Source organism: Podarcis liolepis, assembly GCF_965112155.1.
Source record: "Podarcis liolepis genome assembly, chromosome: 2".
Lineage (NCBI taxonomy): Eukaryota > Metazoa > Chordata > Lepidosauria > Squamata > Lacertidae > Podarcis > Podarcis liolepis.
Window position 1 is genome coordinate 69287242 of NC_139555.1, and position 15421 is coordinate 69302662.

Consider the following 15421-nt stretch of genomic DNA (forward strand, 5'->3'; position numbering starts at 1 on the left):
TCTAATGTCTCATTCTATGGTAAATCAAACAAGCTGTGGATGTGTTCAGCTAAGACAGAGTGAGAGTTGGCTAAGAAAATACAATTCAAGCATATTTCGCACCATAGCCAATATGGAACTCCCCCCCCCCCCATATTTTTTATCATGGCTGGGATTCCACTTTGGAATGAACCTCATTTGTCTTTAAGTGGTGTGGTAGGGAACTACAGAACTTTTCATCATTGCAGTGCTGTGATCCGAGTTACTGTTGGTTCAAAAGAAAAATGATATAGAAAGGAAAATTCCCTGGATGCCAAGATCCAGGTTTGGGGTAAGTACTCATTGGTGAGAGAACCCTAGCAGAGATTTAAAATCACAAAATATGCATCAAGGTAAAGTTCCTTCCAGAGCTTCCCTCTCCCCCAGCATAGAAAAATACCACACGTGAGGTAAGTTAAAACAAGGGTTAATGTAGAAGCCTTACAAAAGGTTTAATTTACAAACTCTCCAAAGGTCAGATTCATGTGCTTCAGAATAGGTTGCACAGGCAGTAAAACATAGCGGTTACAAAGTAGTGAAAGTTCCTACATTATTGGTATAGGAACTTAAGAACGGCTTGTGAGAGCCATGCAACTAACCAAGAACAACAAGCTTACTGAAAGGGAACAATAGGCTTGATAACCTTCCTCCCAAGGTGAGGGGAGTGACTTAGCTAAGCCTGGCAGGACAGCTTACTCTATGGTGTTAACCCCTTCATGCATCAATTAGACTTAAGCATCTTGGTTCTATGAGGCTGGTTATCCCACAGTTACCTCACCCACTGAAGTACTCTCTAGCCCAGCCCAGAAAAGACAGGAAAAGAACATCATAACCACAAGGAGCTCTGTTTGGATCAGGAACTGGCAATCTTATTACCTATACCCCTACACCATTACAAAGGAATGGCCTGATGGAAGTGTGGTAAAGTTATTAAATTTTGGGACCGCCCCGCCCACCACACACACAAGAAATCCTGAGCATAACAGGGCAACAACTCAAGGAAACCCTAGAGCTAGCATTACTAAATTTGTTCATGGGAGAAAATCTGGAATGACAAAATAAGAATTTAATTGGATATTTTCTTGTAGTGGCAAGAGCTATTATTATCAGGTTCTGGAAGGATCTAAAGGGTATTAGCTTGGCTAGGTGGCGTAACGAGCTCTGGGAAATTGCCCTTATTGAGAAACTTACACAAATGTTATGCGTGGCCAAAGGGAAGAAATGGAAATACATGTTTGCTGCTGACTAGTTGAGATTTATTGCTTTTACAAATAGAACTGAATATAACAGAACAGTCCAAAAAGTATTTTCAGATCTGTGGGTTGCATAGTAACAACTGTTCTTTCTTTGTAAAGATTTTTTCTTGGACTGGAGTTTCATTTATATTTTTTTTCCACACGAAACTATGTGAGAGTTTTGTTATATTTTTGTATTGTTTTTTGGGGGGGAGGATAAAAAAGAGAGGAATTGTCTACTTGGCATCGTATTTGCTAGCAAATTCTGGCTGAGGCTGCATGCAAACCATACATTTAATTCATCTTGTCTCACCCCCTCCCCAAATAATCCTGGGAGAATTGCAGTTTACCTCTGACTGAGCTATAGTTCCCAGAATTTTCGGGGGGAGGAGGGAATGTGTTTGAAAAGTATGGTGTGTATGCAACATATGATCTGCTGCTCCTAGCAAGATCATAATTGGGCTGAGTCACTTCCTATTTTTATTGGATTACTTATTGGAGCTTTTCTTTTCACATAAAAGCTTCCGGGCCCAACACGTTGCCACCCTACACTCAATGAAGGGATGAAGGGAGTACTTGGTAGGTTTCAATGACAATTCTGACACAGCCTCAATCTTATGGTGTTATTAAGTTTGGCTGAACTGCACATAGACCTCACTCCCAGTATCAGTACCCAGCCAGGGAACAATATGCCCTGTAGCATCAGACTGGTCATCCTCAGTAATACCAATGATGCAAAAACTAGGTGCTGCACATAAAATGAAAATGAAACACAGACCCTTTTATTGGGGCTTCATAAATGGGCCATGAGGTATACAGGGACCAGGACTGGGGAACCTCATGACTGGCCTTGCTATTTGCCCTCTGAACTCTCCCCAGCCACCACCTCTCTTCCAAGGCCACATCCCTCGCTGACCTTGCATTGCACCCTGAGTGTTTTTGTCTGACAGGAATATGTTCTTGGACTCTTCACTGCACCTCTTGCTTGACTGAATGTGTTCAGAAACTATCCTATTGGACAAAGGTAAAATTTACATTTGTTGCTCTGCCCACTTCTGCATCTGGCCCTTCTACGACTGGCATGTGGCCCCCAGAAGGTTTTGCCCAGAAGGAAATGGGGCCCTCGGGCTGAAAAAAGACCCCCACCCCTGCTATGGACCATCTACTGGGCCAGGAAAAAATGGCGGCCCAGACTGGACAGAAAAGGTGACCATAGTACAGCCTAGCTAGCACCTGCATCTGACCAACCATTTAAGGCAGGCACCCTGATACCATCAAAATATGTCGTTAACATCCTTGCAGACCTGAAAGGCTTGTTTATAGCATTAAAGCAATGATGTCAATGAAAGAAAATAACAGTATGGGGATGGGGATCGTGTGTGTGTGTGTGTGTGTGTGTGTGTGTGTGTGTTTACATATGGAAATGAGAGCGGGAGGGGTGTTCACTAAGGGTCTTATGTGTTTTGTGTAGCGCTGCAAGTATAGATGGGTTGAATGTGCATGGACATGGGAACAGCTACGAAATTCCCAAGCCAAAATTCTGTTTACGAAAGAGCCGAAAGTCACAGGACTGTAATAGATGGACTATTATAGTAAAGGCAGAATCATATTTATACTAACCCCTTGCCTATGGGAGTGGAAAGAATAAAGCGGAACATTCCAGACTAATCCTGGCTGGGAACTTACCCAGGTAACCAATGTATCAAGGTGGCAGGTAACACCTGCCTGCAGCCCTTGAAAGCTAAACCAACATAGGGTGGGGGAAGGATGTTTATCTTTTAATCTCTGGGCCACGCAAAATTAGTTTGTGCTGACAGGAGTAACACTTGCCTTGTTTGCACAGCACAGGCTTTCCTGAACAACAAGTACAAGGGCTGCAACATCAGTTCCACCTCATTGGGCAAGGAGAAGAGAGACGTCATCTATCCACAAGGCAAAGGCAACAGTAATCCATTTCCTAACCTTCCGGTTTCCTGGCTACCTACATCTGTGAAAGTTTTCAGACATAAGCGAGGCCACCATATAAGACAGGGATGGGGATTGTGTATCCTTGGTCTATAGCTCCCATAACCCCAGACCACTGGCCATGTTGGCTGGGACTGATGGAAGCTGCAGTCTTACAGCATCTGGAGTGCCACATGTTCCCTGTCACTGCTGTAAGAACTTTAGGGTGGAGGTCAAGAACAAGTAGCCTCAGGAGGAGTGCTAATTTTGCAGGTGAGTGCTGACAGGCAGCCCAGTAGGGACCAGGTACACTGCTGAGTTTCTGGGAATTCTGTAGTGCAACCAATCCCTGCCCAAAGGAGGGCTTGCTGTGGGTGATAATCAGCTAAGCCCCACAGTGAAATGAATCATTAGCCTTCATGCTTTGATTTTAATCTGCCAGCCCTGCTACCTTTGCCTGTGTGGTTTGAAATCAAACCAGGAATATAAGTGGCCCCACCTACCTGCCAAAGTGGCCTCTGGATCCACCCTCCTGTCCAGATTTTGTCCCTCACCTACTTTTAAAGGAGGGACGCTGCCATTGTCACATGAATGGAGCAGCAGTCAGCCAACAAGTAGGGTGCAATGGAGGAGGCGCTCCTGCACTTTCAATAGTTGTGTAGAAGAGGGAGTTTTGGCAGGTGTAGCCTACAGAAGTTGCTGTCCTTGCTATTGAAATCCCCCCGCTACACAGTTGTTGAAGCACAGGAGCCCTCTGCTCTTCTGCATTTGGCCACCCTAATGCTATGTGATACCCTGGTGGGTCTGAACTGGCAACGACTAAGCAGGAAAGAGATCCTGACGTGGTGATGGACAACTCAACGAAAGCATCAACTTCACATGAGGCAATGGTGGTCGTGGCGGGAGGGGGAGGAGAGAGAGACTGGTTCAGTGCTGGGTCTTGTTTATCTCGTACTGGGTCAAAAAGCATCATATCCCACCCCCAGGATGCAAATGGATATCACAGAGCTAGGAAAGGACAGAAAGGGACAGCTAAATGATGGAGTTGGAGCGCTGTCCCTCTCCTATAATCTAATTAGATATGTTGATTGGCAGTCGATGTTGTCATTGTTTCTTCATCACTTATCTTATGCCCTCCCTCCTTTCCTTCTTTAATAGATTCAGAAAAGGCAAAAGAAGGTGCTTCTTCACACAATGCGTAATTAATTCATGAAATTCACTGGGATCCCATAAGTTTCCATCCTCATTCATTTCTATATGAAGCCACTGGGAGTGATCATAAGGGGACTGGAGGCGCATTGGCATCAATGTGCAGGTGACGCCAACTCTGCTGCTCCTTGTCACCTGAAGCAGGTGAGGCTGTGCAAGTGCTGGACCAGTTTTCTATACAGAGAAATGAGCTGAATCCTGATAAGATGGTGCTTTGTGGGTTGGTGGTTCCTGTGTCTAGGAACTGAGTAGATGGCCTGTTCTAGATGGGACTGCATTCCCCTTGAAGGAGCAAGTTTGTAGCTGGGAGTGCTCCTTAATCCAGCATTCTCAACTGATGTCTAAGTGGGATCAGCAGCATGGAATACCTATTTCCAGCTACAGGGAGGTACATCAATTCCTGGACCAGGTAGCTTAGCCACAGTAATTCATGCTTTGGTAACTTCCTGATTAGATTGCTATAGTGTATTCTACATGGGACTACCCTTGAAGATATGGCAATTTCCGCTGGCTTAAGTGGCTTTAAAGGGTCTTGGACAAACCAATGGAGAATAAGTTTTAACCATGATGGCTAAATGGAACTTCCCTGTCCAGAGGCAGTGTATCTCTTGAATACCACATACTGGAAACAAAAGAAGAAAGGAGAATAGTTAGCTCCACACCCTGCTTGTGGATTTCCTGGTGGCAATTGACTGGCTGCTGCAAGAAACAGGATCCTGAACTAGACAGGCTGTTGGTCTAATCCAGCGGAGTTCTTTTTGTGATATCCAGCCTCTTTCTTGTCCACCCTCTCCACCCTATTATTTACTCACTGTATTTTCCAAGGCTTGGTAAATTCTTAGATCCCAGGACTTCTATCTGACTAAACTAGATTAATGGTTAGTCCAGAGAAGCTGTAGAGCAGGGATAACCAATGCATTTGCCCTCCAGATGACACTGGACTTCAGCCCCCATCCTCCTTGACCAGTAACCACGTTGGCTGGGGCTGAGGTGAGATAGAGTCTGATCACATCTGGAGGCACCACATTGGCTACACCTGACATAGAGTACGAGTCTCTGCTGTAGTGTAGATGTTTTGCCCAGTGAATGGAGAACCAGCATATTACTCCCAAGTCCTCAAAAGCACTCGGGAATGCCCAGAAATGTAGTTGTTGTTTAGTCGTTTAATGGTGTCCGACTCTTCGTGACCCCATGGACCAGAGCACGCCAGGCACTCCTGTCTTCCACTGCCCCCCCCCCCACAGTTTGGTCAGACTCATGTTTGTAGCTTCAAGAACACTGTCCAACCATCTCATCCTCTGTCGTCCCCTTCTCCTTGTGCCCTCCATCTTTCCCAACATCAGGGTCTTTTCCAGGGAGTCTTCTCTTCTCATGAGGTGGCCAAAGTATTGGAGCCTCAGCTTCACAATCTGTCCTTCCAGTGAGCACTCAGGGCTGATTTCCTTAAGAATGGATACGTTTGATTAATGAATGTTAGAAAGATGTTGGAATGAAGTTATATGGCTTTAGTAGAAATGTTATAAGGAATTAAGTATAAATAGATTATTAGAGTATTAAAGGGAAAAATAAGGTTAGAATGTGTTAAGACAATTACAGGATAGAAAACAGAGGAAGATGGAAAGGAATTGCTGAAACAATCAATAGAAGTGGAATACAAAAAGGGAGGTGCGAGGAGGTCGTGGAAATTGGTGAAAGAAAGATAAGATATTGAAATTGGACTGTGTTTTAAATGGTTTTTGTTGTGTTTTGTTAGTTGTATGTTAGTGTTTTGTAGGTTTTTTTCTCCTCTTTTTCCTTTTTCCTTTTTTGTATTGTATTGTATTATTGTATGTTTTTTCTTTTGTAGTTTTTTGTAATGTTGTGTTCAATTTGTTGGAAAACTAATAAATATTATTATATAAAAAAAGAATGGATACGTTTGATCTTCTTGCAGTCCATGGGACTCTCAAGAGTCTCCTCCAGCACCATAATTCAAAAGCATCAATTCTTCGGCGATCATCCTTCTTGATGGTCCAGCTCTCACTTCCATACATCACTACTGGGAAAACCATGGCTTTAACTATACGGACCTTTGTTGGCAAGGTGATGTCTCTGCTTTTTAAGATGCTGTCTAGGTTTGCCATCGCCTTTCTCCCAAGGAGCAGGCGTCTTTTAATTTCGTGACTGCTGTCACCATCTGCAGAAATGTAGTAGGGGAAGCCTTTTCTGACAAGGAGGTGAATGGCGAGAATGAAAAGCTTCACCTAATTAAGTTTTGCATACTTGGCTGTTGTTACAGCACGGGTGGAGGGGCCAGTTAAAAAATGGGCTGGTGGCAACTCTTGACCGCAGGAGGGATCTTTTGTATCGTCTAATACAACAGCATCATTGTGTACATTTGTCTTAGAACTGCCAACTCTTAAAATTAAAATAAATAAATCTCTGAGGCCTGGGTAGGATTTGGATACTGCTTTCTGGCATGCCCAGGGTGGTGTAGCTCACCATTTTTGGAGATCTAAGACTGGAGCACAGTAGTTTGTTTGTTTGTCTGTCTGTCTGTCAGACCTAGGAGCAGATCCTGGTGGAGCTTTTGCCAGGCCCTGGGGCACAGGCTATTCACTTATGGTGTACAGCTTGAAAAAGAAAATGCTGAAGTGGGAAGAAAATGACCTTTCCCTTTGTTTTCCAGACAGCTGGCCAGAAAGCAAAAAACAAGAATATGCATACAGACCTACCCGGGCTATTGTGTCATAAGGCTGACTTGAAATTTCTGAGGGTGGGTTTTGGAGTTTTTTTGTTTCATCCTAGAAAAAGGCTACTTTGCAGAATTTTCTCTGGATATTATCCACCCACCGCAAAAACACTCCACTAACTCTGGCATTGTGGAAGACGCAAAATTGTGGGCAGGCTGCCCACACCATTACTGCTGCTGCCATTTACAATGGCAGTGGGTGACGGAAAACGGTTAGAAAGACAGTCCACAGCTGTGATCCTGCCCCTGCGAATGGTGAGTCCTCACCCCTAAGAAATTGTTGGAGAATTTCTCGGTCCACAAACAGGGCAGCGCTGAGCTCTAATTCTGTGTTTTACCTCCTGGTCGTCTGGCAACCCTAGTGTCTCCTGCCTAGGATACTCTCTCAGCATAGCCACCAAGGGGTTAAACCCAAGTCACCTCAACCACAGTTCCTTCACATCAACCTTCCTGCTATTTATCATTACCTGTTCTTCATGGCCTGGCAGCCAATTTCCCACCCACCTGAAAGGATCTAGAGTCTTGACCAGACAAGAGGATACAGCTGGGCGGTGCAGGGGGCGGGGGAGGAGTTTCTGACTAACGAAGTTTCAAATTAAACTAAAGTCCAGGCCTGACTCTTCCCCATGTATATAGTTATCTTGTGTGCAGATGCATGTTTCTGGCATATAGCAAGGGCCAAAAACAGCTCCATCTCTGCATAAATATAGATTTCCTGTAGAGGTTTGGGTGAAATATTGTTGATATTCCAGCTAAAATAAAGGGTGGGAAGAAACAATGCTTTTTTTTTTACTAAGCAAACTAGAAAAGGAACACTGATCACATGGGCATATGATACTCAAGTTATATGCCACCCTCTTTCGACAAATATTTTATTATCTTTTATCAATGGCAATTTAGTATGATTTTAATGTAAGACACTTTGAAGGGTCCATTGGGTGAAACAGAGCCTTAGAAATCTCAATCATTGAACAAATTGCCACTTGATATACAGTTAGTGATTCAGTAAAGCTAGCAACTAATGCACATTTAACTTGTGTGCATTCAGCTTTACGCGCTTGGCAAAAATAAAAATTATTTTAAAAATTAAACGGTCAGGCGTCTGGGGAAAAAATCCAAATTCAAAATGTGCTTTGGCAATCCAAATCCAATGTGCTTTGCCTATACACAATTTTGTCTTTCGGTGTGATCCCTGGAATGTAATCCCTGCATAAATTGTGGGTTTACTGTGCTGCGCTTTGGCTTTTATTTATTTTGCTTTTACACATTATTTCTTGGTTCCTCTAATTCAAATGTAGCATGGCTTTGTGACCTTCATACACAATCTACAACATACTTTCTTCCTACCTCTAGGATAACTAAGCAACTGTGTGCATTTTAAATACAGTTTTAGCTGTTTAGTTTGTTTTAAAATGCAATACAGATGTGCCTAGCAAGGTATCTTGGTTCTCTGCTTTCTTTATTGTTCTAGGCAGCATCCGAAAAAGAGCAGGAAAAGAACCTTGAAAAGTCCTATCTTTCAGGATCGACAAACTATGCAGCTGTATTCAAAATCAGAAACAAAAGAAAGCAGTTTCAGAAAGTCGTCTCTAGCAAAGACTGGTAAAAAGATAGACAGCGATGACATACATACAGCCCTTCCTCCTATTAGTCAAACTGCGGTTAATGCAGCTGCCTCATTCACCTCTCCCTGTGTCCCCCAAGCTAGCCTCATCTGACCTGGAAGCCTTCTGCTGCCTCAGGGCTGGTGGAGGATGCTCTCCCATCATCCGTGTTAAAGCAAGTCTTAACTGCCAGGGATCATGTCCTGTGTCTCAGGCAGCAAGATTTCTTGGGCCAGCCCTACATATGACTAGATGAAGAAGAAAACTTAAGACCCTTTGTAGGCACTGATTGGTATGGTCCGTATCCATGGTGCCCTCGTCCCTTTCAGGTGTTAGTCTAGGCATGCCTTGCAAGGAATGGTGCCCAATGGGTAGGACAGGCTCTCCAGACAAGTGTTGGTTAGGAATAATGGGTTTGTGGCATCCTTCCAAGCCCAGTCCGCTTTATGTTGTGAGTTTTCAACAGTCAATGTACCATCCATAGAATAACCACAAACCAAAATGATGTAAGTCGTGTCTGACTTCCAAGGAGTACAGTGATCGTCACACTAATATTTAAATGTAATTTATGTTTGCAGAGTTGTCAGGAATCTGGCATGGGATGGAGCACTTTATAGAACAGCGGAATGAGGATGGCCAAAAGAACTGCGTCTGAAACGCACCAACTCTTCAACAATCCTCTCTTCAGAATGACTCGCAATCATTAATTTCCTCTGCCCTGGTCTATCACTCATTGACTGTGCTAGGCCAAAGTCCTTGCCCAGCATGCAATGTGACGTTCCATTGACGCTGCAGCCCAATAGGCATTGCCTCCCACCTCCCCAGCAAGCCAAGGGAAGGGGTTCTGCAAGGGGAGATGGGGACTATGCCAGAACTTGCTGCATAAACGCACACACACACATTTCTATGGGCGCAGGGTGAATCATCTCTCTTTTGTGGTCTGCGACTTTCAATTACCTGAAAACATTTTGGTATTTTTCTCTCCAGCAAGAGCCTTTTGTCCCACCCTACGCAGAGAAAGTTTCTCCATTTGTATTTGCCACATGGAGGATGTTTGAAGGCTGACTCATATGTAAAGGTAGGGCATGCGGCCTTTTCATGGGATAGTATCACCTTCAACGTCTGCTGAAGTCACCCAACACATGGAAAGGTATGTGTAGTCTTTCTGCATACAAAGAGGCTTTCAAGTGGAGGTAGGTGCCCCACATGCATTGACTGAACACGAGCCTCTTGCAACAAGAGAACAAGACTTCTGGATTTCCAATCAATTTTACAGATAACAAAGACATGAAATGAGGAGCCCTGACTGCCCATGAAGTGGAGTTGCCAGCAAGTAAACCAAAAGAAAGATCAACCAGAGCTTGTTCTCATCGAGGTGGTAGATTCTTTGGCAAGAACTGAGCCACATAAGAAGGTCCTCAGGCCAGAAATCTGGTATGCTGATAGAATCTAAGGGCATCTCTGTATGACCTGCCCAGTAACACCTCAACTTAGTCTTCTTAAGAGAGAGTTGTGCAGGTTTCTCTGCAGAGACAATGTCATGATATCCATCTGCACAGAACACATGGGAAGCAAGGTCTTTCAGCAAGTTTGGTCTCCATTTCTGCTCTTGCGCCCTTCAGGGCTCTGGTGATACAAACGGCACCTGTATAAACGTGACAGAGGAGAGTAAAAGATGTTCCAACTAACTTTATTTACCCAGATCTCATTCCACAGAGAGGACAGACAGTCAGACAGCAACAGCTGGACAGACAGGACCACAGCAACATCCACGAGGGCATGAAGACTGAGCAACAGGGCCAAGCCATGGAGCAGAACAAGGAATGGTCACGACTCCACTCCTTGCAACCAGCAGTCTAGCAGCTCCTGTTCCTCAGGTCTGCTGCTGCTGCTGCTGAATAGTATTGGGTGCCGGGACAGGACAGGAACCCTGAGGAGCGCAGCAGAATGGAACACATTCAGAGGCAGGGAGAGAAACCCAGGAATCTCTATGATCACACCTTCAGTGAAGTTCATCCAGGCAAATGGGCTGTTTCTTCCTGTGTATGGCACCTTGGTTCCATGGAACCTCTGCTAACATGGGAACCTGCAACACAGTTTCCCCCACAACTGCCTAGACTTCTTCCTCCCATCCTCTCCCAGTCACACTCCTGGGGTCCCCATCCTCTTAAGAAACACACTGAGTGCTCAAAAGATCCTCAGCTTGAGGGGAAGGGGAATCCCTCATGGGAGCTAAGCTAAAACAAATGTCCTCATCTGCATCAGGGTCATATTCCAAAATGCAGCAGGAGGATATCATGGCTTGGGACCTCTGGAAGAGGCAAATAAGTTGTTCTTTGTCAATGGACTTCTGGTCCGGTTGAGACAAGCTGATCCTGACATGTCAGTGAACATACCTTGGACTCATCTCCGTCCATCTGGTTGGGCAAGGACTTCTGGGGAGTATGGAAAGCCTGCAATGAGAGCCAGGACAGAATTTAATCAAGTGGCCTGGGTTATTCCAAAGCCCAGAGTGTAGTTTGCAATCTATTGACATTACACAGAACACCAAATACATAGGAGAGCAAAGCCATCCAACAGACCATCTGTGAATGTGACCACACATTGGGGACTCTTCACCCAAGTGGAGCTGGGGTGGAGCAGTTACCTTCTTGGCAGGCTGGATCTCCTCTGTGGATTTGGACCGAGCTTTCACTCCCTGCTTCTGAGGGGAGCTGGATTGCTCCTGCAGCACAGGAAGTACACATCAGTTGGGGAAATGTGCCCTTCGTTAAGCCATTTCTATCCCTTGGAATCTTTCATAACCTCTGTTTTCCTGCAGACACTTCAGGAAGGGAAGCTCATGATAGATATCCCATTCATATACACTGCAAGTGGTGTAGGAACCACTTCTGGGTTGCAAGATGTAACCCCAGGGCACTGCAGTCTACAGTGATATCAGCCCTCTTCATCACTGGGCTGGGAGCTGGGATGGATCCATGCAACTGGCTGCATGCAGATGCATAACCACAGTGGCATAAGGTTGAGGCACAGAGAAGCATCTCCCATGCCACCACCAGCAGGTGTGAACAGGGCCATCTTAAGTATATCCAGCGCCGTGGTGCAAAGGTCTCTCCGGTGCCCCCCCCCCCCGTTTCCCAGAGTTGCTGACCTTTTTAGGGCGCTGCTGGCAGCTTTACAGGGCTGGAAGGCGGCTCCTCTGGTGGGGAAGAGGCGGAGCCTCCAGACTTGGTGCTGCTTCAGCAAGGCAGACAAGGGTGGTGAGCTGACGCCGGGAGGCACCGCATTCAGCCTCCGCCTCTTCCCTGGTGCCTTCCAGAACTTGGCGCCCTGGGGCCCCACGCCACTTGCCTCTATGAGCAAGACGCCCCTGGGTGTGAATGGGGCTAGCAGGGCTGTCCCATTCCAAGTGGAAGCTGCATAGCTGTCACACCACTGTATACAGCCCACCTACTGCAAGGTGACTCCTGGCACTGGCCTTTCAGTATAATGTGGATGCAGGAAGAAGATACGACCTGCAAGGTAAGTGGCATGATCGCACCTGACATTACAGAACATGCTCAGCTCTCAGCATGTTTTCACTGATGGGTGCTAAGTGCAAGCTGGGAAAAAAAGGTCTAGGATCTCCACTGATCAACTCTGTTTGAGGCTGGCTGTACATGGAGAAAATGCACACATTTGCCTCCTTGGACTGTCTTGGTGGTGCCCTCCAGGGGTTATTGAACTACAACTCCTATCTGCCCCAAGAAGCATAACCAATGGTCAGGGATGATGGGCATTGTAGTCCAAAAGCATCTTGAAGGCACCTGTTGGCTATTCCTGGTGGAGCCCATATTGTTTATAAACTGACTATAGAGTGGTTCACAAAAGTCCCAGGCAGTGGTCCTTCCCAGCCCCCACATCTGAGATACGGCAGACTCTTGAGACTAAAACCTGGGATCTGTGAATAAGAGGCTCTTCCCCTGAGCTGTAGCCCCATCCAAAACTGCATTAATGCAACGATGCCATTCTGTGCAGCACAGTGACTCTCTGCTGGATTAGAGAGACGTGCGACACACTTGGTGGCACTCAACCTCCTTCATGCTTGGAGGGACTCTGTGCATCGTTGCCATCACTGAGTGACACCCTGTGACACTTCCTCAGAGGTGCCGAGCATCGGCAGCAGGGATGGGGAAACGGTGGCCCTTCAGGGGCCATTGACATCCACCAGCCCTAGCTGAGGAGAATGGGAATTCTAGTCAACAACATCTGGAGAGTTACAGGATCCCTGGTGCTTATTTATAGTGTCTTCAGGAATAAGAGAGCGACAGTTGTGGGAAGGTTCCCCTCTTTCGGCCTCCTTAGTGTAAGGTATTTCCATACAGTACCTTTGAGTTCAGATCCATGGCTATTTCCTGGTGGGTAATTCTTAAATCCTTCTCTGGCCAGACAGAAGTTTCTGCAAGGAAGATGCACATCATCTGAGAAACCACCAGTCTCCTCCCGCTCCTTGTGGCTGCGATACACATGAGGAGGGTAGTCATGGCTAATAGTACTACTAACCTCAAGGGAAATAAGGGCTAAATTCCCTGTTTCCTAGTGGCAATAAAATGGACAGGCCTTGCAAAGGAGGGGTGTAAACAGGGGCTCCCCCCTCTCCAGGATCTGTATTGGGGCCAGCCCTTCTAAACTTGTTCATAAATGACCTAGAGTTAGAGGCGACCAAAGTGGTGGCCTAGTTTGCTGATGGCAATAAATTGTAAATGGTGGCCAGAACAACAACAACAAAAAAGGGGGGTGATAGCAAAGGACTCCAAGGGTATCTCTTCAAATAGTTGAATGGGCATTGAAATGGCAAAAGTGGTTCAATGCTAATAAGTGCCTAGTGGTGCACACTGGGGCATAAGGGGAAAAAATCCTAACTTCTCATTTGTTTTATGCCATGGAAACTACTTGACAGTGACTGAGAAGGAAAGAGACCACTGGGCTGAGATAAACAGCTCAACAAAAAGCACCGGTCAAATTGCAGCAGCTGTGGATAAGGCAAATTCCGTGTTGAGGATCATCAAGGAAAGGAATAAAAATCAAAATTTACTGACATCATAATGCCATTATACAAATCTATGTTGTGCCTGCGCTTGGAAATATCCTGTGCAATTCTGGTCACCCTACCTCCCAAAGAAAATTGTAGAGCTGAAAGAGGTGCAGAAAGGGGCAACCAAAATGACCAAGCTAATATATGTCCCATTGGTTTTTTAAAAATACTTTTATTGACTACACAGATTCTGATGGCAAAGCTAAGCATGTAAAGATCTCCCAGTGAAGTGAATGTGTGGGGGAGGGAAAGAGAACTTAATTTGGGCTGGACTATGGCCAACGGGTTGTATGGTGGGTAAAATACCAGGCAACAGTCCCGATACTTTCCTTCCCTTCTTCCACTCCCTTCCCCACTGAGCACGTTGGTGTTGGGGGACCCGACTTGAATGGAAGTGCAAAGAAGCACATGCTGCTGTTTGGATGGTCTTCCACTCTGTACTCTGCCCATCAGCCTCACAGCGAAAACCACAGCCTTCTCTACCCCCTTCACCCAACGAATAAGGCTGTTTGTCAGTTCAGAGCGGGGAGCACACCTGATACCAAGTCCTCAAAGGAAAAGTCACGGAAAGCCCAAGACCAAGCAGCCAACAGAAACCACTCCTTCCCCTTGTTTAAAAAAGCAGCAGCAGTAGCAACAGCAACAGAACAATTACCTGCCCTGTCTCCATTTTCAGAGTGCTCAAGGACGAGGAGGAGGAAGCTGAACAGCCTTCTTTGCCTATGACCTTGTCTCTGCTTACCTGTTCTTAGCCTTATGGAGCATTGCCCTAATATGGATTTTGTAAATGTTGTGCCCTTTGATGCTTCCAGGTAGATGCTTACTGTAGGGTCAATGCTCATCAGGCATACAATTTCTTTCATTTTTATTTTGCAGAGTCCATATAGACCCATCATGAGCATAAAAATACCAGCCTGTGTTTTCCCTCTGTTTTACTACCCTTATCTTGTTGCCAGTGACCTGTTTGCAATATCTCAGTGACCCATTTGCGAATTTGCGAATTAAACCCCTATCTGGAAGCACCTGAATATGGATTTTGGAATTTCCCTTGCCCAAGTGCTTCTTGCTCCAAGAAGGCTGGAGATATGCTTCAAATCCCATGCACTCTGCAGTTCGAAAAGATTTGGACAGGCATCTCCATACTAAGGACATCTCACGCATCTCCACAGCTGCCTCCAGCCTGGAATCCCCAGGTCTCCTGCAGAGAGAGCGCAAACTGGGCAAGTTGTAAACTGCCCTGTGGTTTTCGAATGAAGAGTGGTATATAAATTCAATAAATTAAATAAGTAAGTGGCAGCGCTGGTTCCCCTTCCTATCGGGCTGCAGCAGCATTCACCAACCTGCTGCCTTCCAGATGTTTTGGGCTACAACTCCCTTCAGACCTCATCATACTGCCTACAGGGTTAGGATTGGGGTTCAAGCAGCCAACTACCGCAGCATGGCAAGGAACACAAAATTAGGGCACTGGAAACAACGCTGACACCCCGCGCCCACCATCAAAGTAGATCCCCAAAGGGAGATGTCACCCACCCACCCATCCCAGAAACGTTGTGCCACAGCGTCCCCTAGCGTTGACTTGAAGAAACGGAGGGAGCCCTGACGCTGA

At 45.8% G+C, this 15421-nt stretch overlaps 1 long non-coding RNA gene across 1 annotated transcript; it reads right to left on the reverse strand.

Moving 5' to 3' along the window:
• Positions 1–7995: 7995 nt before the first annotated feature.
• LOC310699911 lies at positions 7996–11468 on the reverse strand. The gene is made up of 3 exons (XR_014522290.1): positions 11389–11468; positions 11138–11194; positions 7996–10386 (listed from the first exon to the last, which is right to left on the reverse strand). It is a non-coding gene; the product is annotated as an uncharacterized lncRNA (long non-coding RNA).
• Between the last annotated feature and the right edge of the window lie 3953 nt (positions 11469–15421).